We start from the raw sequence: 23,516 nt of genomic DNA on the forward strand, positions 1-23,516 counted from the left end.
GCCCACTGAATCACCAGTTGTATGAATCCATGAAGGTGGGCAGGAATCAGGGTCCATCAGGTTTGCCTTTTTGTCCTTTTGGTTTCTGTGCTGTTAGATGTGACTCCTCAGGTGTCACGTTTGCGCATGTGCAGGTATGCACAAGGGTGAAGGGAATCTGGAAGCAAAGGCAGTTCTTTCAGAGTCCAATGGGTCTTCAGCTTATCCTTTGTGATGACAATATGTCATGGGTTGGAGAAGTACATCTTGGCATTGACGCGTAAAATGGTTAAAATGCACTAATTTTGACTTCCATGCAGGTGTTTATATAGCACATGCTTTTAAGATAGTATATTTTTTCTGCTGAAACTAGGAATTCACTACACCAGCCTTGCAGACTTGTTTACACAGCTATATATGGTATGTGTGTGTCTACATCAGCTTCGGTTGGTATAGGTCCTTTGGTGAAGTCTTATAAAATGTACAGGTGTGGATATGCTACATTCCTCTCTTGTGTTTTTCCTTCTTTTTTCTACCTCCTTCCCCCCAAAAAGTCACTTGATCAGGTATCAGACATCCTGAAAACCTGGCAAGACTACAGGAAAGTGGCTAGACGTGGAGTATTTGTGTACTTAAAGAAAGAATCTTGCACATTTTCAACTTTCAGTCACAGATATTTTTTTGTAAGAGCAATTGGAGGTCTGAGCCAGCCCTCAAAGCGGAAATCAAAAGCTCCCAGAGAAACACATCCAAGGAATGTGAATCTGATCCAAGAACCATACGCAATGCACATACAGTACTGTCAGTCTTATAGGAAGTCTTGCCATATATGGACATCTGGACCCTGAGCTGTTTATCATCATGGTAGGCTTGTAGCTGGCTTCAGACATTTCTGGCTTGCCTCAGATTTAGTATGCCAATTAGCTCCTTTCCTAAAACGCTCACCAGGATATTTCTTAAAAATGGTAATAAATATACCTCAAAGTCCTGAGAGGTCTAGTTAAAGTTACGTTAGGAGGCTTTTGCTTAAAGTGCAGATTCCAAGCAAGACACTCTGCTTGCTCAGAAATTGACACAGAACAAAAATAGAGATGTATTCCATTGTGAATGTGGTTGCCTGGTATTCGTCTTTCTAAGAAGTCATCTGGTAACTTTTTCTATGTATCTGTAGGCATAGAAAGTGCTCTGTAGTACACCACTTGCCGGACTTTTACTCAGCCTTTCTGGAGGGACACGTGAGCGCGTGAATCAACAAAGGCAAAGTGAAATAGAAAACTTCGTTTCCCAGGAGCTGTCAAGCAAGTTCTGCATGTTGTGCCGTTTGTATTGCTTTATTAGTGAAGCACATGGTGCAAGCCTTCCGCCTTGGAGCCGTGACAGTTCACGTCAGCTCATCATACCAAGGAGAGGCATTAGCTCTTCTCCAAAGTGAAGTGAACCAAGAAAGATGGGCGGTGCCGTGGATGGCGTAGGGCCTATGGAAATGCTCGCTGCTGAATTGGTGGACCTAGTCCAAGTTCCTTGAGATACTGGGTCAGATTGTCTGCTAGAGTTAGCTGGGCAGATTCAGTGAATGCGCTGTTGGCCCTCAAAATACTTGGACTTGAAGAGTCCAATTCCATTGAGTGGAAGTTACTCAGCAGTATGAGCAAAGCAAAACCATCAGATGTGATTCCCATTAGCAGTTCCGAGTTCTGTTGTTTTCCGTAATCGTCATCATTCAAACTGATGTTCTAACATGTCACTGAGAATGCTGCTTTAAGCTCTTGGCTTCATTTTTAAAAAGTAACTGGCATTTTTTATGAATGTGTGTAGACTTAAAGCAGCAAAGTGACTGCTGGAAGTAGAATGATCTGAGTGAGCATTCAAAGCACATGTAAAACTATTTGTATGAAAGACAGATTATAAGCAGCATGAAGTCAAAGGTCCTTTACCTACCAAGCCTCAGGTTCAGTATATTTGGGTTTTATTTTGAAAAAATTGCCATAGATCTTATCAACAGTATAAGGAGCAGCATTTACTACACCTGCGCAGAGGTTGGCTGTGTCCAGGGTTTTTGTGGGGAAGTGCAGAGCCCTTGCACAGCTTGCAAAGGCAGTAAGGAGGAAGGAGACTTTCAGTGGTTTATTTCTCAGATTTGACTGGGGTGTGCAAACTCTTGCAGAAGTAAGTCAACTACTGTAGGGCTGCAGTGAGTCACTAACCAGTCCTTTGACAATTGCCCTGTAAATGGTTAACAATTAATAAAAAATGAGTGTCACTAGCTGGCGAGGAAACATGGTCAGGGATGTGATTCAGAACATCCACCAGAAATCCTTTGAGGTCCGTCTCGTAGAGGAACCATGTGGAAAACAGCTGGAGGAACACTTTCTCCTATTTTGTCATGGCTTCTGTGCACAAGAATGAATCAGATATGCTTATTCTGAAATGCATACAATTTTATTTTCTGTTTTTCAAGGTGCTTCTCTCAGGAGCTGTCAACGTAAAGTTTGAGGTTTTGAGGTTTTTTCCCCCCAAGCTGAGAGACATTGATGTTTAAGTAAGACTTGACCAGATTAGGGAGTGCACTTAACAAGTTTGTTCTGCTGTAAGCTCTGGGATCTCTTAATTGATGTTGTTGCTGCTGTGGAGAGGTTGAGGACTGTGGAGAATCCTGTTGAATACATTTGTCCCTGTTATCTGATAGGTAGGATCAATTTTGTACATTCAGGGATGATGGATAGGGCATTTTCTTTGGGGAAAAAGAGAGATCACTATCTGTGAAACGTGTCCCCTTTTTGATACAATCTGATTCACTGACCTAGTTATAGTGTAGCATGGGCTTCTCTGTTTACACAGGCCTTCCTGAGAAAGTAGAGGAGTTGGGTTATTATGTAGGTCTATAATGCCTATGGAGGAATTGACAAGCACACTGCATCAGCTGACCTACAAGGGAACGTGATGTCCTCAACGTATTAATGTATGATTTCAGAGATTGCTTGATTTTCAGGAAAATGGTTCCCTGTGGTTCAGCTGCCAGATTGGCTGGCTGTTTTTCAGCAAGTGATGTGTGGTATGTGACCTGTGTAAATACATCTGTACAATTGACGCAGACAGGGAAACTAGGATGTAACCTACAACAGCCAAGGTGGCTTCCTTATTGACCTGCGGATGTGTGTGAAATCTAACAACTACTGGGCTAGGTCTGAAAACCATCTTATAATGTGAATCTCTCTGGTGTTGGTGGGAAATTCTCTGTCAGACCATTTTTCACACGGAGCTGAGAAAAGCAGATACTTGAAGAAATGTGCGTTGTCAGGGAAGTGGGGGCATTTCTAAGAGAATTTGATTTCCTGAAGAAACTAATTGAGGAAACTTAGTTGTTTTAAACAGCAGTGGTTCCCAGGTCTCAAGTTTACAACCATGTCACTACAAATGTCTTGGCGATGAGTGGCTTTTAAGTAATAAGCATGAAGTTGTTAAAGTGGTCAGATTTACACTAACAGCAAGTGTTTCTGAGCATATTACTCCATTTATAACATTTTTATTAAAGGGTTTTAAATAGAAATCAAGGTTAGGTTTTTACTGTACCTAGGTGTTTGTTTTGACCATTTTGGACAATGGAGTCTTTATGAAATTGGAGTCTATGGAGTTATTTGTAGAGCATTTCTTGTGAGGAAGTTATCCATGATGGATCTTGTGGAAAAGTTTAACCTTAATAGCATGGTAGATCTGAATGATTAGTTAAGTTACTTTATGACATGGGATGAAAAGACAGTTCATCAATTGCCTTTTTTCACTACCTAAGATTTGCAAGGTATTTGAAAATTCTAAAAATGTCCTAACCAGTGTTCACCCTGTGAGTTAGGAACTTTGTGATACAAAAATTTCAGGTGAGTTTTAAAAGCATATATGAAATAGCCACATCTTTTTCTTTCTCCTCATGTCACTCACAATATACAGAGGGTTGAATTTCAAATTCACTGGGAACAGCTTTCTTATTTTACCATCTTACATTTAGTGAGACTGCATCTAGGCCCTTATATATACTTTCTTTTTTTCCTTCATAAATGGCTTGCAAAGAGTGACTGTAGATGACTTGGGAGCATGCTTTGTTTTTCTTTTTTTTTTGCCATCAGGCTGCCACAGGGGGGAGTAGAAGTTTGCAAAGGACTGTGCTGCCCAAGAAGACACGGATGCGGGTGGTGTATTCCAGGTGCGTACCCTGGCCAGTCCCTTAAGGGAAGAAGAACGGGTGCAAAAGAAGCGTGGATGTGCTAGGAATGAAAGGGTTGGTTGGAGGAAGGAGCTGTAAGGTTTCTGCAGCTGGGACAGGCGGAATGGTTCACTGCATCGCAAAACCACACTGTTTTTCTTATTCATTCCAACCAGCTTTTCTGTCCAGATGTAAGGGGAATGTGACTGAATTGTTTTCTTGCCTCAGGAGGGAAGATGACATGTGGGAGTTGTACAGTACTTGCAAAATCCCTGTCGTCTGACGAAAGGCTTTTCCCACGTTATGGCTATTTGCTAACGAAGAAAAAATGCTAGGCAGAGGCAAGGCGTCTTTGCAAGGCAGAGGACAGGGTGAAGAAAGTTTTGCTAACTTGATAGGAAAGGGTTGTTCTTGCGGCACTACTCGCACTGGTGAAATCTGCTTTGCTTGCTTAATGCCTGAGTAGCTGGATGCTCTGCAGGCCCTGTGCAGTGAGGATGAGGAGGGAAGATGTGTTCCTCACGCCTTGGCCCTGGCTGCAGGGTTACTCTCTCATCCTGTGTCTGACTACAGCTGCTCCAGCAGTGCGTGGTCTGTGGTAGCAGCATCCGTCAGCCACCGTACTGCCCTGCCAGTGGCCCTGGGGCAGTTTTGGGGAGGAGGGATGTGGGCAGAGATAGGGATGTAGGTGTGGGAGCAGAGGGAGTGGGCTGGGATTTTGGAGTAGCACAGCATGACAGGAGGGTGGAATTGGGTTTATCCCTCCTGTCAGCTTCACACCCACGTGGTGGATTTGAGCCTGTACCCAGAGACAACAAGCCGTGGTGCTGAGTGGGAAAGGGCAAATAGGGCTGAGGACAGAGGTGCATGTATGTGTTTGTGTGGGAAGGGTTGGGGGAGGACACAGAAGGAAGTGGAGGAAATAGAATGCAAGGAGAGTGATGTAAATGAACCAGCCAAGGATGAAGTGTGCTTGGCAGCTTCCTTCCCGCCACCTTCACAGCGCTTTACTACTGAGAAACAGTGGCCAGGTCTGTTCCACCACAGGCAAACTCATTTGCCAGAAGAAGAGAGGAGATATGTTTGCAGTGAAGCCTGGGTGCTACTGTTCCGAGCACCTTGGGGTGCCAGTCTCCGTGTTCCCTCGTCCTTCTGTGCTCAGGAACATGCTGTGCTGACGTGCACGGTGGAGTGACTATGTGTGTCTTGCTTTTTGGGTCTGGGTTGAGGAGTTCTATCACTGAACAGCCTAGGCAACAATTTTGGGGGAAGAATTAAGTAATTTTCAGGAACTACTTAATAATCAGGAAAGCAACTGAAAGGAGTGAATCAGGCACATATTCTTTCATAAAATCCTCTGGATCTCAGTGTGCAGATCTGAAACGAGACAGAGTAAGCAAGGAAAAAGGAGGAAATAAAGGCAAAATGCAAAAATTATGTTTCTGTAACCTATCAACCATGAGAAATACCAATGCTGTTTATTACTTACTTGATTTTAATGGTGGAAGTAGGATGGGAAAGTAAACAATTCTTGGAGTAAACTTTTTCTATGCTTTTTGTTTGTTCTGTGATTCTTGGACTGTTGAACTATCATCAAAAGGAACCTGGGAGAAATCCACATTCCTTGTTTATAGTATATGGCTAAATTCAATGCCCGTTCCACAACCTCGTGCCTAACATACACACAAAAAAGAGAATTAATGGTCCCATTTCCAAATAAGACATAAGGAATTTGTTTATGCTTTTGGGAGGTAATGTATCTGGGTTTGAATGGAACTATGTTAAGTATATTGAAAGTCTCAAGGAATGCAAAGCTGGTTTTGTTCAACAATAAACATCTAAGATAACAAGAACATTTATACATTTGGCAAACTTGTGCCTAAACCTCATGTTTCTTGTTTTTTCTTAGGGTTGGTTGTTATAAGTTCAGGGAGTTAACCAGAGATAAAAATGCAAACAGAAAAAAAAATAAATAAATTCAGAGCAACTTTGAAATTTTCCTTTGGTTCCAGTGATGCACAAGTTATAGAAAGACTTAAAGTCAGAAACATACTCAAGGTTGTACCATGGTTTATTTCACCCATCTGGACTCTTGCAGTAATAAAAACCTGGAGAACACTGACCTGAAGCAGTGTCACATTAACTCACTTTTAAAGATACCTACACTTCTGTCCTGCTTTTCCTAAAGCACATTCAACTTGGTTTGTCAAAGCTTTTCTTCTTAGAACATTTGCTGAGGAAATTGGCAGTGACGTGTGAGCATATAAAATAAGAGAATGAAAAAGCAGGCACCTAGCAATGTAAAAACCTAGACCCTGGTAAGAGTGCTTCTGCAAAGTACAGTGTCAAGATATTAATTATGGACATAGTGTGTTTTTGTGTAACATTTGAAGAATCAATATGCATACAAAGACAAAAGGAAGAGCAAAACCAACGTTACATGGTTTGTATTTTCAAAATATTTCCTATGGCTTTTCCTTTCAGAATATTTTCTATGGCTTTCCCTTTCTCATTCTTTATTGTTTTCAGGAAAAAAAAAAAAAGAGTCTGAATTTGAGGGAAATCACAGCAATCCCATTTGAGGGTTTAAGGCATCCAGCACTTTGGCTAGATGTGTTAGCCGTTCTATTTGTACTCTTCATCAGTGTATAGAATGAATGGATGGCATAGTTACTGTAGCGTAATTGAATCCTTCTTTTAGCTAAAAAGGTATAGATGTGCGTTTCTGGTACTAGAGGTCACAGGTTTGTTCCTGTGTGGCCTCCATTTTACATTATGTTCAGAGCTGATTCATAATGTACTTCTGACATTTGAAAAAGGTTATTTTATTGCAATATAATTCCAGCAAGAAATCCACACATGCTGTGCTTCAAGCTAAATTAGTTGATGAATGGATGAGGTGTTGAATTTTTATATCTTGAAGGCCATCAGAACAAATCCTGCCAAAGTTATGTTTTTGCTCAAAATTCCTTCATTTGTCCTGTTTTTCCTGCAGACCAGCACAGAGCAGTACATTCTCATCTCTTATTTATATTAAAAAAGTTAATATGCAACAACAAAAAAGCCAAAGCAATAAGAAGTTTTGTCCCACAAATATTTACCAAGCAAGCCAAGCAGGAACATAGTGGCAGGACTTGAAGAATATTTGATATTCCCAGACTGAGTGAACCAATGTATTGAAGTTTGGGAGAGAACTAAGATGGGAATAACAGGGAACTTGGAGAGAAATAAACTCCAAAGGTTAAGACAGTATAGCACCCATAATTTGTGTGATGTGGGGCCACAGTATCGATGCTGCCAGTGAAAATGGACCGAAGGTCTGTGCTCCTCTTACCTAATGGCATTTCTTGCTTGGAAGGAAGTTTCGGATCAGTAAGTAAATGTAGGGGCTGAGATAACTGTCAGACATAATAGAATTCCCAGCTATAAATAGCTTCAGCAGATTGACGATAGGATGGGCAGTGGTGGCATTCTGCCTGACCAACTGTGACATGTCGTCACCCGGGCGCAAGGGGTTAAACTTTCTTCCCTACCAACCTCTGCCCTTTGCACCTTGCAAAGTGTTCACCTACTTTTGCATCATTTGTGTGTCAAATCTTAGTTCATTTTAGAAGCTTTCTGCTTTTCCTGACCATTATTTTCCCATTCCTACAGCAGTTCAAGTTGCTGTTCCTTTCCACCATCTTTTCCCATTTCACTTGGGTCTGAATTGAACTACCCCATCTGAAGCATGGAGGTAAAGCTGTCACTCCTCACCACCTTCAGCTTGGCTTCCCATGAACCTCCTTCTCTGTCTTCAGAGTAATGCTCCCCTCTTATGACAGGTGACTTCTTGATCTGCTTCTGAATATAAGCTGATGGTTAAGACTACTTTTGCAAGTTTAGGGGAGGAGTTTTCATGGGACAGCATATAGATGAATGTGGGAGGTTTTTTGATAGACCATCGAGGGGTCTCAGAGATTTGTTCAGCCTGTACAGTAGCTTGGATGATGTTGTTAAAACATCTCTGCTTTCCAAGCTGGAAAGGTCACTGTGTTTCTTTAGAATATTTTTGGAGATGTTTCTGTGGTTTTTCAGATCTAAAAATAAACTATGATCAACACGCTTAAAAATTATGACAGTATTTTTTTTCCAAGAGTATATAAGGCAGTCAGATATTTGTTTTCCTCTTACAGAACCAGTCAAAACTATGGACTGGCTATGAAAATCCCCTTCAGATCTCCGGGACTTCTTTTTTGGTGTGTGTTTAAAGCTGGGGGCAGCTGCCTGACTATCTATTCATCTGTCTTAGGCAGTTTATACAGCCTATCATTTTCTCAGCTGAACATTTCTCACCAGGAATATTTGTGGTCTTTTCTTCTTAAATTTCTAGGGCAACTCAGAAGCTTTAATCAAAGTTTGTTTTCATTAGAAACAGGCATCCCAATGAAATAGGCCCTGTGCATCACTTTTATTAATTTTCAGCAAAATGAAACTTAGATTTTTTTTTTTTTTCCTAACATGTCAGTGTTCTGGTTTGATTTTGGAAGGAAAAAACATTTGGGGAGTTTATTTTGAAATTCACTTTGTGTCAGTAGCCTACTGGTCTTGATTGGCCTGAAAAAGATTTTTAAGTTAAGGGACTTTTCAAATGTCTGTTCCTGGAAGTGGGGCTGAAGAGAAGTTTGGAATTCCAGTGTTCTTCAAGAAGCAGAAAATCCATTTTCTGAATCACATCAAGGAACACTTAAAATATTCCTTGATTTGTTTTGAGTCACTGAAGCCTACTGTGTAAAAGAAAATTTGATAACACAGTTTTAGTGTTTTTTGTGTTCCTAAAATCCCATTGTTGTAAATGTCTGCAGTATGGGACCTTGGACTGGATAGTTCAAAGGCTCAGTGTTGGACAGCAGGCCAGCGAGTCCAGCAAGTATGGATCTATCACTGATAGCATCTTTGGAGAACTTCAGCCCTCATTCTGTATCTTCTTTACTTCAGTTGGGAGAGTTGACTAAAGTCACTTGTAAAGTACTTGTAAAGAAACGGTATTTGTGTGTCACAGTTTTTTGTGGCTGGGGTTGCAGGGGGAGCTCCTGAGACACAGAGCAAGAGGGACTGAATATAGTGAGAGCTCCTTTGGAGACCCAAGGGTGCTAACCCGATGTTCTCTGATGGCACTCACACACGGGGGTCTTATCTCCTCTCACAGCTGCTTCATGACCATTTTGTGTTTATTGTGTGACATCTAAGTGGCCCTAACACCAAACAGCTCCCAAAGTAGTCATAGTTTAGTTTCTGCCATAACCCCTCAGGCATCTCCCAGAAGGGTGAGGTACCAGGGATGTTTTCAGAGGGCTCAAGTGTAGGCTGTATTGTCAGTGCCTGCAGGTCCAAGAGCTGATGTGGGTTATTCCTTCAGGGGTTTTCCTGCCTTTTGTAGCAAGGGGCAGTGGCGTTCAGCACTTCTTGGTGTCACCAGCAGCTGCTCTTTCAGGCTCACTGCTTTGCAGTTTGGCTTGGGGAAGAGTTGATGTGGGAAACTGATCTACCTGGTCTACCACCTCCCAAATACTCAGATTAGAAAAGTTATCCTTGCCCTTAAAAAAAGAAGAGGAAGCAGCATGACCTCTCTTTCAGTGCACCAATTTAAACTCCGTCCGATTTTAAATCCCATCTTCATCAGGGAGTCTTATCGCTGGCAGAAAAAACAAAGGATACTGCTTCTCATCAGGCTAGAACCTGCATTTAGCTTTCTTTCAAGTGGTGCAATAAAATATGGGAATAGGCTTCAGCTTCCCATGTTTTACTTCTTCTTTTTTAATCCCTGTTTTCATTTTTGAAACTACTTGGATCTGAGAAGACATTTTTCTCTCTTTCCAATTCTGATCTGTTTGTTGGAGCACTGCCTGCTCACCTTATTTGGATGTCAAGAGACACTCTATTTTTCCATTTCTGGAATAGTCATTCACGACTCAGTGTTTCTTGTGCAAACCCTCAGAATTTACAGTGTGTTTATTGGTCTCTCACCAACTGCAGTTTCTCTCTTGTAATATTTTGTTTCAAAGTTTCTCTCAGATACTGTTATATAGATTTTGTTCACAAAATAATTCTGTTGTAAGCCTAGAAGTTTAAGCAATAGTCTTACTAAAGATCTAGCTAATCAGCTAATTAAAATGTAAGGGACTTATATAATTTGTTGAACTAGTACATTTAAGACATTACTGGGGGCGTAATACATTTTTAATAGTAAACTAGTGTACAAAAGATGCCAGTTGTGCAGAGTGTTGCAGTAAAACACAGCCTCTGTGTTGAAAAGACCACACTTGGGTTCTGATTTTGCCAGTTGTGCTGCACAGATTAAGAGCACATTTGTATGAAAGAGCTTGTAAAATCTAGTAAAATAGGGGAGAACCAATAAACTGGGATGGCTATTTCATGAGAGCACAGGAAAGGTGGTTTGACTTTAGGGGTGTTGCAGTTGAAAAGAAAGTGGAGGTTAAGTGCAAGACCGTAGTGGCAAAAGAACATGGAGACTGGCAAGGGGCTGAGTGTTATGGAGAGACTGAGGAAGAGGAGGTGTGTGGCATAAACGGGAGCAGAAATGGCGAGAAACGAGAATGCTGAAGGGGAAATCAGCAAACTGCAAAGCAGAAAAACACATGGAGGTGTGCCTGAAAGAGTAGCCTGTGACAGGTTTTATACCAGGGCCCATTGCAGTTCTGCCCAATGCCTAATTACCTTGGTACAGGGAAACATTAATGGGCTTCACAATTGACTCTTTTCATTTTTATGGCTTTGGAAGTTGAAGTGTGGAAGGAAGCTGTAGAAGCAAATAGAAAGCTGGGATGTGCTGCAGGTACATGAGAGAAGCCTGGACCACTGAACAGTGCAATGGTGCAGGAACAGTGGGTGGAAACCAGTATTCTCATTCCATAAAATGAAACATCTGCCAAATCAGACTTGCCCGATGACTGCATTTCTCATTTTACCTCCTTTCTGTCTTCCATTAAAATGTACAGCTTTGGGGTGCGTACTTTTTGGAGACTGGCTCAAAAAAGAAAACTGCATCTATCCATTGTTTGGAGTGCTACCCTTTAAGCCTAATGAACTGAATCGTTAAATTAATATAAAAATCATGCTTTAGACATAGCCTAGTTTTAAGCCTAGGCATGAAATGATTCTTTGCTGAAAGTCAATCATGTTTTGGAACCTTTCTTTTCCTGCTGTGGCTCTTGCTGGGTTTTTTCCAGGATGTCCTTGGAAATGCGAGCTCCAGATATATCATGAGATGGTCTGTGTTATGCGGCAGCTGCATGTTTCAGAAAAAAATGCTCGAGATGGCTGAATGTGCCTGTGAACTTCTGGGTGCTCATCAGCAAGGTTTCCAAATTTCCTTTTTGGTTGCTGATCACTGATTAGCACTGTGAAAGAGCACAAACAAGATAGATAGCTTTAACCACTAAAAATGCTCCTCTTCCGCTCTCACGGTCTCTTTAGACTAGAATTTTGTAAACAGCCAGATGCAGCTTTGCTTCCAGAGATCTCACAACCCAGATTTTGGTCCCAACTAGTTATTTCAGGCCAATTTAGACTCTAGTGAAAGATGAATTTATAAGAAAAATGTTGACAGATCCTGGCTTCTTGTATCACTGGTGGGAGCCACGATAATAATAATGATTTCCTTTAGTAGTCTTCCATCAAATGTTCAAAGCTTTTTCTTTGGTGCAAACATCAAAAATGTGGACAATTTTGTTTTCCTAAACTTGGACAACATCTGTGTTTCCACCATTTATGTGGGAATGCAGTACACCCTTTTCCAATCTTATTAAAAACCACCTTTTTGGCTGAAGCGTGTGCCATTGCAAGCATTTTCATTATGTCTCATATATCTTGTTCTAGGAAGTTGGGGTCTGCCTGTATCATTTCTCCAGGACTTTATTACTGTGAGGAGTGTAGATGAGAACTGTGTTTTTCCTCTCAGAATGCTTTCAAGTTGTTTGCCTTCCTAACCTAGATATTGTAAGTGTTTCCAAGTATTTAAATGACTCTCCAGTGGCAGTAATGTTTTGCCGATACTTATGCTGCTTGTTGGCCCAAACCAGAATCAATTTCAGAGATGACTGCAGTGAGCTCTGACATCTGGAAAAAAGTTACACTGAACCCTGGCTGCAGTTTTGTTCTTTACCTTTTGGGACAAGCCTCTTGCATTTGATCTGGGTTGGAAATCTTGAAATCAGCTTTGGATGTACATGTGGAAAGATGGATATAAGAGAAAATGCAGAAGGATCTCACTGTTTCCATTGTTGTGTTTTTAAAATTCTATTCAGTTGAAAGGAAAGCATCCATCTCATGTCAGGCTGAGAGAAGGCTTGTCAGTGCAAGGTAAAAGTGACACCTTAAAATGTGTATCCATGTCCTACAGGCAAACAATTTGTTTGTAAAACAGTCTTAAATGCCTGACAGGAATACCGAGGGAAGATTTGTACTGGCTCATGGTATCCCACACACAGCAAGAAAGTGCTTTCCAAAAAATGAACTAACTTCTCTCTGAGCAGGAGCAGGGTAAGAGTTCCTTACACTCCTCTCAGTTTTGCTTGCGTGTTTGTAAAAAGGCTTGGCCTTGCTTACATGCCTCTCATCACAAATGGAAATAGGCAGGCCATCTGAGGGAGTGGTCTTATTGACATGGAAACTGTTTTACGTAAGAAGAGGAGGCTGGTCCAGCAAAGGTGTGGTTTTATTTACATCCGTGCTCTTTCCTTATGATTGGAGGGTGTTTGGAAGGTGTGGTCTCATTTACATCCTGCCTAGACTGCCTTTGGCTCGTTTGGATTCAACCCTTGCCTGTGGCTGTAAAAGGAAGGAACTGCTGCAAGCAGAATAAAAACGAGTGTGTGAAAAAAAATGACTGTTTTCCACCTCTCTTTCTTCAGTGTATGCATTCCTGCTGGTATGTACCCGAAAAGGGAGGACCACGTTCCCAGGGAGAGGGTTTGTAGGTATGTGTATGTATGTTCATGTGTCTGTATGTATTTGTAATGCCAAGGTGAACATATCAGGTTTTGTTCTACTCTGGGTGTTGGAGGATGATAGAGCTGCTGTTTCTGAAAAAAAGGTCAGAAATGCAAGTTCCTATTTGTTGCAAATGTTTTTTGTTTTTTTGGTTTGTTTGTTTGTTTGTTTGAGGTGTACATGTAACGTTCCAAAGGTGCTGCTGACAGCTCTGGAAGAAGGCCTGTGCTTATTGTGTGTTTGTGTGACATTTCATGCAGTCCCTTGCATAAACATGGTAGCAGCATTTTACGCAATCTCTGAGCTGGAATAGCAGACCACAGTACAGAATATACATGGCAGTCAGGAGCTGGCTATGCTACATGCAGTTGCCATGTAATGGTATGTCCCTTCCTCAACATGTATACAATGTATATTCAACTGTAGGACCTTATGTTGAGGAAGCAATTCAGCTGTTAATGGCCTCTATTTGCATTAACTTTGGGATACAGGTAAATTTTTAGCAGAAAGTGAACTGGGGGAACTCCTTGCATGTGGATTGCAAAGCGTCCCGAAAGCCTTCAAGCCTCTGTTGACTTGGTTGGATTGAATTTACTGTGATTAGTCCTTCCCTATTTTTCTTTTTCCAGCCATGGATGATCAGGAAACATCTTGGTGAATTACAGACAATAAGAAAAGATGAAGGCAGAAGAGATAGTTTGCTGATTTAAAAAAAATACATATTCTAAGAAGGAAATTGAAGTATCTTGAGTCTACAACAGGTTAATGATTGGTCCAGATGCACATACATGAGCACCAGTGTTGTTTTCACTGAGAACAGAGCTGTCATGTTGCTTTGGTTGTGAGTGGAAAGTCACCAGAGAGTCCCTTTGACGTGAAGCTCTGATTTGTGACTGTGTCCAGAAGCAATGAACGCTGAAGGAACAGCCACCAACGTGCTGGGACTGGCTGCCCTGCCATGTCTGGGATTACTTTGCTGCAACATGCTGTTGCTCAGTGCAAGAACAAGGCACTTCCAAGAAGTGAGCCTTGGGTGGGGATGTGCAGGTCACTTCTCACTGCTGCCTCTGCTTCCTCTGATTATACTGTAACTCATGGTAAACATCTAGGCATGACAACCTAAAGATAGTAAATTTTCAAGTTAGAGTCAGAACGCTTTCTGAACTTTAGATACCTCTGAAAGCCTTGTAGACACCTGGCAATGAGCCACTTCTTTGCCTGCAAAAGCTTGGTGAAACTGGAAATCTAGCTATCTAACACACTCTGTTTTATGAGGTGAAAGTTAATAAAATATTTTACTCTTTTCTTCAACCAAGGCAAGCTGAGATGCACAAAAATAAGTGCATGCCAGTCCACTGCACAAGGAAGAAAAGTGTCTAGCATTGTGTTCCTCGTTGCAGAAAGGCAGGAGAGCCAGAAAGTTTGTCACCAGGATCCCTCACACGTGCTCTGAAGCTGCAACTGAAATTTGTAAGCTACACATATGTATTGCACAACTTCTGAAGACAGGTCCTCCAGATGATGTAAACCAAGTGAGTGACACATGCTGAGGACACCAATGTACATTTACCTTTTTACACCTGAGAAGCCAGCTGGTCTGAACTGCCATCACAGAAGCTGTGAAAGTTAGCCTGGGCTGTATGCTGTGCTGTTCTGCTTGTCGAGAGCCAAACTAGGCTGTTTAAATAACGCTTGTGAATCTCTACACTGCCCTGCATTCATGGCCGAAACTGCACTAAGACACATATGCCTCATTTTTTAAATTGGCTTAGGTTCCAAAACACAAGGGTGCCTTATAAAATTTTCTGGCTTCCTGATGTTCCTCTCCTCCTTGAACTCCCCTCCTCAGGTTTAGCTTCCCTCCTTCAAGCCCAGCATTGCGCCCAAGCAAACACTCTGGTTAGATCTATGTGGGCAAGTGAAGGTGTCTGCCTCCAATGGCAGCTTTCTGGTGGATGTCGAGCAGCTGTTCCCCATGTCCCAAAGGATGTGACAGTTGGTGTGCATGCACAAAAATATATTGTTTCTCCTGTCAGAAGAAAATACGGAAAGCTTATAACTTAAGGAAAAAGGGATCTAAGGGAGATAAGAGTGTAAGAGACATTGCTGCAGTTCTATATTTGAAATCGGTTACGTATATGTGTGGTAACCCAAATGATGGGTGGACTGCACTTTTGCATTACCATAATTACATTTCCTTTCATAGCAAGGGTTAGGGATGCATCCAGACATTGCAGAACACATCAGTAGATTTAGTGTGGCTTACTCAGTTTCCATTTATCAGACTATGTCCCAATTATGTTACATTTAGGAAACAGAATAATTTTCTGGTTATAGCACACAAAATTTGTGGCATTCTAATCCTAGTCACCTTGCTGTATGACCTTGGAAAAGTCGTTTTACTTTTCTTTGATGGTAAAGAATTAACTCACCCCGTGGATGGATTTTAATACCATGCTAAGTTTAAAAAAAATCTGAAGCTAAAGTTAGTATTCTAAATCCATATTTAGGGACTAAATGAGGTGATTTGTTTTCCACGATCCTGAGCACCCAGTAACTGTCTGCCACCAAGGCCAACTAGAGATTTTGGGTCTTCAGCAGTCCGAAACATGAAGCAAGAGTGAAAGCAGCTGCTTGTGTGAAGATGAAGAGAAGCTCACTGATGTGGTGTGGTGAGTCAGGGACAGCCGTCTGTCTTTCCTGGGTGGTTGTCACAGTGACAGCAGTGGGGAGATGTAGGTGGGATTAATCTTGCTAATTTTACCATCTATAAGTGGGATGTCTGCCTTAGGCTGGTTGTTCAAGATCTTTCCAGTGGTCGCCTTGGTTCAGTGGATCTGGAGCAGCTCTCAGTGGGGACAGATGAACAACCCCCAATGTGTCATCCTGCCCGTCTATCTGGAGGTGCGATGTATTATCCTCCAGAGATACTCATCTCTGTCCATTCAGTAAAGCGCTTCACAAATGCTTAGACAGCTTCCTTGGGCTCTGCTGACTGTGAAGTGAGCGAGTGACTTACGGTGTGTTAGGTAAGTCCAAGAGTGTGGCAGAATTGCTTATAGCAGTGGAGAGCAATGAAACCCCATAACAGGCCTAAGGAGTTTGGTTATGAAAGTTATGGACAAGTGAAAGTGGAGAGAAATAGTTGAGTCTTGCAAGGAAAAGGAAATATAAACCTGACTGTAGTAGTTGAAAACCTATTCCGTATTGATGGCATGGTTTGTTTCCACTGGAGAGCTTTGTTCTTCTGGGCAGTGTTTGAGGAGGAAGATTAATTTTCCCACGGGAGAAATAAGCTTTGAATAAGTCAGCTAAAATGGATTGTTATGTGCACCACACATCTATAGGAGAAACAGAAGACGTTTACATGCTCCCTGAGGAGGAACCATGACAAGCAGACAATTAACCAATTCCCCTGGATCCCCAGATTTAAAGAACCACGTAATGGCTTAATTGAGTTGAGTTGCTGAGAGTGCGGCACTGCACTGAGATTCGTGCTGTGAAGTGCGCTATTCCCAGAGGCATCCATCAGGTTTTAAAGAATTGACTTTCCATGCTAATTGACCCAGATGTGCTTGATTTTACCTCACAATCTCCACTTCATTCAATTACTGGTAAAGAGAAGGGAATGAGAAAAAAGGACTTCATTTGTCTCATGTACTATATTAAAAGGAAGCTTTCCTCAAGCAACATTTTGTAGTGCTGAACAAATTGTTCAGCTTGAACTGGAGTGGCATTTATTCAATTTTTATTTTTTTTTTTTTTTTTTTTTTTTATTTCCCGAATGACTGAGCACGTATTTTGCAAGGTCTAGAGAATGTTCATTAAGCCACTCTGCTTGGCAAAGGAAGCACAGGCATCATCACTAGAAGAATGAGGACAGTACAGATGGATGGATGATGTCTGACCTGTCTGACCAGGCAGGGCTGAGCAGCACAGCGTGGGGGCTGAGCTCTCTCATGGCTTGGTCCACCTGAATGATCAATAAATGAATAAATGAAAAAAAAAATAAATCACAGTTTAACTATTTTTATCTTCAAAAAGGCTAGGAGCCAAGTTTGAGGAATAGGCTTTGCAATGTGAATTAGCAGCTGAACTCTTCCATGTACTGGGCCAGTAGGCACCTCATTTTGGCAAACTATGGTTACCTTTTATGTGTGTGTAAACATCCCTAGAGCACGTAGAGTAATTAGTGTAAGACTGAGGTTCCCAGTGTGTTCTGTGTGTGCAGAACCCCGGCTTTTGTTCATTGTCAGTTCACAAGCCTTATTTAATTTACAAATCAAGTATCTTTGTGTGGTAGGGCCTGAGTCCACCTCTCTAGATACATTCCTGGAACACCACAGGAGGCTTTCTTAGGTAAGGAAGCTATTCTCTACCTGGTTAGTGGTTTCAAGCTTACCTCGAACAGCACCAGCAAGAGTCATGTCAAGGAGCTTTTGTTCATTCACATTCAAACAGGCTGTATACTACTGAAATTAGAGGAGTTAATCTGAGTTTGCACCATTGTTAGGGAAGCAGAATTTAGCCCCTAATGCTTGTGACTAGCCATATTTTGTACCAACCAGTCAAGTTATGGAGCTCTGCTGTGAAAGGAACATATTCAAGGAGTTTACTTCTTTGACAAAATTTGTATGCCATATATGGTCAGTTTGTGTTTTTGTTTTTTTTTTTTTTTTGACTTAAGAAGGCTCTCCTCCAAACTGCTGAATCATATTGCAACCCTAGACCTGGTGATTTTTCAGAATTTGAATCATAGCTGAGCTCTCTAGATATCAAGCTGTGAAGCCACACGTGGGCTCAGCAGTTTGGCAGCCACTGAGTACAGCTTTGGCAGTATTGTATTCACAGTCCAGATGTTGGATGGTTCAGCCACAGTGTACAGCATGATAGAATAGAGCAACAACGTGACTGAAAATTACTGTTTACTCTTCTTAATTTAAATACCGTGGTTTGTACTGTTCTTGATGATTTAGCCTGGATATTATGAACCAGTCTGCTTTAGATCTGTATCCCATCCTAGAAGGAAGTCTCACATAACAACCTGACATGCAGTGTGAAACCTCTTCTGGAGGTTTTGTTCTTGCATTCTTCCTGCCAAGGTCCCCTGTGAGAAGCTGTTCCAGTTAGGCCCACTTATGAAGTCATTTAGTGATATATTCAGGATTAAGAAAAAGCATTACAGAATCATAGAATAATTGGGTTTGGAAGGGACCTTCAAAGCTCCTCTAGTCCAACCCACCTGCAATGAGCAGGAACATCTTCAACTAGATCAGGTTGCTCAGTGCCCTATCCAGACTGGCCTGGAATGTTCCCAGGGATGGGACATCTACCACCTCTCTGGGCAACCTGGGCCAGTGTTTCTCCACCCTCACTGTAAAAAATTTTTTCCTCATGTCTAGCCTGAATCTCCCTTCTATTAGTTTAAAACCATTACCCCTGTTGCAACACACCCTTCTAAAAAGTCTGTCCCCATCTTTCTTATAGGCCCCTTTTAAGTACCGAAAGGCTGCGATAAGGTCTCCCTGGAGCTTTCTCTTCTCCAGGCCGAACAACCCCAACTGTCTAAGCCTGTCCTCATAGGAGACGTGCTCCAGCCTTCTGATTATTTTTGTTGCCCTCCTTTGGACACTCTCCAACAGGTACATGTTGTTCCTGTACTGAGGGCTCCAGAGCTGGATGCAGGACTCCAGGTGGGTTCTCATCAGATCAGAGCAGAGGGGCAGAATCACCTCCCTCGACCCACTGGCCACACTCCTTTTGACGTAGTCCAAGCTCCTTTTGATGCAGCCCAATAGTCCTGTGGCACTAGAAATAAGAAAGTTAGGGTGGTATCTGAGATTTGTAAATCATGCTTTGCCTTAATGTTCTGCTGTGCCCTTACAAGCTGCAGTGATTAATGCCTTAGCAATAATTAAGAAAGATAGAGACAATATCTGTTAAAGCAGGATTCTTCTTCAAAGCTGTGCTTCTGCAGACTCACTCACTTGTTGAGCTCCTTCCTGTATGTGCTTCATTTTAAATAATGTCCTATATTCAAGCAGTTGTTTTGACCATGCTTGTGCACATGATATGAGAAACTAAGGAGAGTCTTGACAGTTCAGTTTGTATATCAATACTTCTTTGTGAGTAAAATTCTTAGCCTGTCAAAAAAGCTACTGTTGTTTTGCAGGGCATTTAAAAGAAAGATCTTTATTTTTTCACAGTGAGCACTAAAACTGAAAAGGAATAAACAATGAATCACCTAGGACAAATGATTTTTTTATGTCTGCAGAAAACACACTGACAAAATTTTGGGTCTTTTTTTTTTTTTTTTTTTTGGAGAATGACTGTGAGACACATAGCAGCAAATTGTTCATTGGTTTGACCTTATTTATTTCAGCTAAATCCCAAACTGGAGAACTAGACAGAAATAAAAATAGGGAACATGTATAAAGAGCACTTATACAATGCAAGAAGGTTCCTGTGAAATTGTGATTACTGAAGTTTCATCCTTCAGGCAGGACTGATGATTCCCCTGTTGTGTTAAAACTGCATCTTGAAGCTAATATATCTGACAGTTTCCTTCCCTTGCCAACCAGTAAACTGAGACAGTTTTTGGGAAGAAGTAGCACTGGAGCTGAGGGGGACTTGTGCTGAAATAGGAGATACTGGATAGGTGAGCAGGAGGCAACTTTTATGTGCCAGTCTCGGTGCTGAGCAGATAAACAGGAGGCTCAAAGGGGAATATTGTCCCTGAAGGAAGAAGGGATTTAGGGACAGGGAGAAGGGATGCATGTTGGAAGGAAAAGGCTTCTTGGGGTCCATGACATGGAAAGGTGAATAGTTCTGTTGTCTTGGTGTGGAGAAGACTCTTAAAAGAAAATGAGAAGAGTGGCAGAAAAATATGATGTAACCAAGACTAACACTATCAAAGCAGCTTTTTAAACGCATGTTACTTATTATTTCTGTCCTATGCAGGAGCCCAGCAAAGAATGAGTGAAATCCCTGAAGACAGTCTGAGTAGTTGAGTCACACGTTTTGACAGAAGTTCAGGTCAGAGATTGACTGGTATGTTGACAGTTTACTTTGGGTTTAATAATGCACAATACAAACATTTTGCTTTTACACAGTCGAAAATAATGCTTCCAGGAAGAAGTAACAGAAAAATGCTTATGGTAATTATATGCAAATGAAATCTATTCCATGAGTTTTATTAAAAGAATTGAAAAGAAACTTAAAAGCAGAGGGTTTTGTTTCTTGGGAAGAAAAACAACCATAATGGAAGTGGATGCTTACATGGAATACAGGATTTACCACTTAAAACATTCAAACAGCAATGCAGCAAAAGTCTCGCTGTGTTCCTGGGTTTATGAGACACACATGAAATGCTTTAAAAATGCTTAAATTAGTCAAAGACTTAGTCATACAGAGTGCAAAGAAATCCATATGCTAAATAGTCTTTGCCTAGATTCTAAGCTATTAAATGTCTTAGATGCTGTTAATCCTATCCTGCATTTTGTTTCTACAGCATAATATTCTTATACTAGAGATATTAGACACCTTGCCTCAAATGTTTCGTAATATACAATTCCAGCAGATTTTTGCGTGTGCTTACAGACAGATGACATCACCTTTTACTGTGTCAGAATGGGAAATAATGACTGTCCTTATACAGACACCCTGTGTCATTTTATAGATGGCAGGAAAGACAATGCTATTGTTCAAATATGGAGTTCAGAAACAACAGAAACAGGTTACATGGTGTGTGTCGAAATGTCAAGTCTTCACACATCTCAGGTACAATCCCCAGGAATAGCCTCACTTTCTTCAGTGCAGTGGCTGGGGACGTTGCACCAGGTGCAACACAGAATTTACCAAGAAACTTTATTCTCTCAGTAATAATTGTCAAGTACTAGCCAGGTACCTCAGTTCAAATACTGTTCAACGGGAGAAACAAATCCTAGAATAATTTCTCATCTTCAAATTCCAAGCTCCCCAGTATGTTTGGAAGAAAACCAGACATAGCTAAATGATGTAGAACTACACAGAAGCCTTAGAAACCTGTGAAGTAACAATCCCTGAATTAACAACCAAATAAAGAAATTGGTTTTGTTACCTCAAGGCAAGAAACGTACAGTGTGTACTGAACATTCTTAGCTGTGGAGTGGAATTGAAATGCCACAGGGGTTTTCATCCTGTCAGGGAGGAGAGCTAGTACAAAGCTGGGAGGGGATAATTAAAATTCTTCAGTCCGTGGTATAATACATGAAAAAGAAAACATTTATTTGGAGATATATTGTATCAGTGGTTGCTATATATGCCTTATGTATGTATTTCTTGAAATGAGCTGGTGGTTTTCTCACTGCTAGTATGTAACACAGAACGATTATTTACCCATTTATGCTGTGATCATTGGGACTTTACTTATTCATTGGTTTCATTTTTGCTGTATAAGAACAAAATCTAAAGTATTTGGTTTGCGTTGCTTTCTTAAACCCACAGTTTAGTTGTTTTCTCCCTTCTATTTCCAGAAAAATAAGAGGTACCGTTTTTTCAGTGCTTTAATCTGAGAAAACCTTGGTTGTCCCAAGCCCTCATAATCACCCAGTGAGATCTTACCAAGCTTCTGGTTTTGTTTTCCTTAATGCTTGGACTCACTAGAAGAAAGTTTTGAATAACAGATGCATGCATTTTTTCAAGAATGGGATATAAATAAAGAAATTCAGGAGTGGCAAGTTTACATTCAGTGAGATCAGAGTCCCTGTAGGACTGAATGGAAAAATGATGGCTAGGAAAATAAAAAGAACAAGAAGGTTTAAAAGAGTTGTATGAGGCAGGAATTAACTTTTCTAATCCACTGAGAAGGATGAGTGTATTTCCTGGATCTGTGTTCCCCCATCCATGAAGCCAGAAAATAAACTTCACAGATTAATTTCTAGGATCATGGAATGGTTTCCGAAGAACATTATTATCTGGGAAATAGATTTTCTTTTTCAAAGTACACATTCTAACTGTACTAGACATAAAGAACTTGACTGGCAAGCACATGATTTTCTTTTACATTGGTATTGCAAGAATTAGTTCAAAAAGGTTTTTTTCTGTACTAGTTCTGTTTCTGTAGGCCCTGCAGGAAGATGATTATTGGCTGTTTTCCAGCATATTCATGGCAAAATAGCCTTTTCAACTAAATGAAATCAAGAGCTTTCTCCTCTCTCCCTGCTAGAATACTTGTCCCAAGGAAGAGGATATAACTTCAAAGGAAAATGAAATGCAGGTTTGTAAGTAAATAATGAAAACACAGATAAAATCCTAGATACCACTACACTTTGCTTAGCCTCTTCATCTCCCCACAAAAGCAGTTGTTTTATCTACATTGTTTGTGACTTCTCAGTGGAAAAGTGTAGGAATCGTATTCTCTATTCTATTTTAATGTCAGCTGGCAGTAAGCTTCAGGACAGCATTCATTAATTACTCTATGTACTCGAGCACAGCAGATCTTTTTTCCATGTAGACACCTATAGTGCTTGTTGTAGTTCTGGTTCTCTTGGATTGGTGGTGAAGTTGTTTTTCCAGATGGTATTTGTGAAAAGCTTTAAGCCATAAGTACAAATGAATCAAGCAACACCGCAAAGAACGGAAACAGCATAAAGTCTTTTATTTCTGTTCAGAGAACCTATTTATCTATTGCTGACTGTATCACCATTGTGCATGAGTAGTGTGGTAGATGACTACCACCATCATACACAGATGATGAGTATCACCCTCATGCTTTCTAGGCACAGATTTACTCTTTCGCCTGTTTCCCCTACTTTCTATCCGCACCACTGGCACAGAAGCACTCACTGCTCAGATCAAGTGAGGCTTGCCCTGTTCTCCTGTCTAACAGCCCTTGTAGCTGTGTGCAGCCTTTCATGTCTGCTTTGCCTTGGAGTTGTGGGTCTGCTGGGAAGGAAATCCAGCCACGAGACACTTTAATAGCAGTTTGATCTTTGTTAGTGAGATCGACTCAATTTAGACACGTACTGTTGAGAGGTCAGATCCAGACTGGAATATGTTAAGGGCTGTCAGAACATTGTAAGCAGGAAAGGCAGACATTGCAACCACCAAGTGTTTGATTCCAGCAGAGAGTCTCATAAATAGGGATGTTTAATAGACCGTGGAGAAGTTAAAAGGAAGGATTAGACAACTGGTCAGGTCAAGTGCTCTTAAGTAATCATAAATGCATAGGGTAGTGCTGTAATTAAAAATGCTCCTGTACTGCCTTGGTTGGCCTTGGCACTGGAACCGTGCCTGGTACAGGCATAACTTTGGTTCTAAGGGGCTTCTATAATTGGTCCAAATCATACAAAAGCTTTCAAACTTGTACATA

General features: G+C 41.1%; 1 long non-coding RNA gene across 4 annotated transcripts in view; it reads left to right on the forward strand.

Moving 5' to 3' along the window:
- The window catches only part of LOC110363924 (uncharacterized), a 46,429-nt gene that overhangs the window by 2,393 nt on the left and 20,520 nt on the right, over positions 1-23,516 (forward strand). The window contains exons 3-7 of one of the 4 annotated variants that reach the window (XR_010471366.1): positions 4,098-4,174; positions 13,087-13,152; positions 13,795-15,837; positions 20,126-20,215; positions 22,255-22,421. This is a non-coding gene — a long non-coding RNA (uncharacterized LOC110363924). Of the gene's footprint in view, positions 1-4,097; positions 4,175-13,086; positions 13,153-13,794; positions 20,216-22,254; positions 22,422-23,516 lie in introns of all 4 variants that reach the window. The other 3 variants (XR_010471363.1, XR_010471364.1, XR_010471365.1) reach the window with 3 other exon arrangements.

Source organism: Columba livia, chromosome 3, assembly GCF_036013475.1.
Source record: "Columba livia isolate bColLiv1 breed racing homer chromosome 3, bColLiv1.pat.W.v2, whole genome shotgun sequence".
NCBI lineage: Eukaryota > Metazoa > Chordata > Aves > Columbiformes > Columbidae > Columba > Columba livia.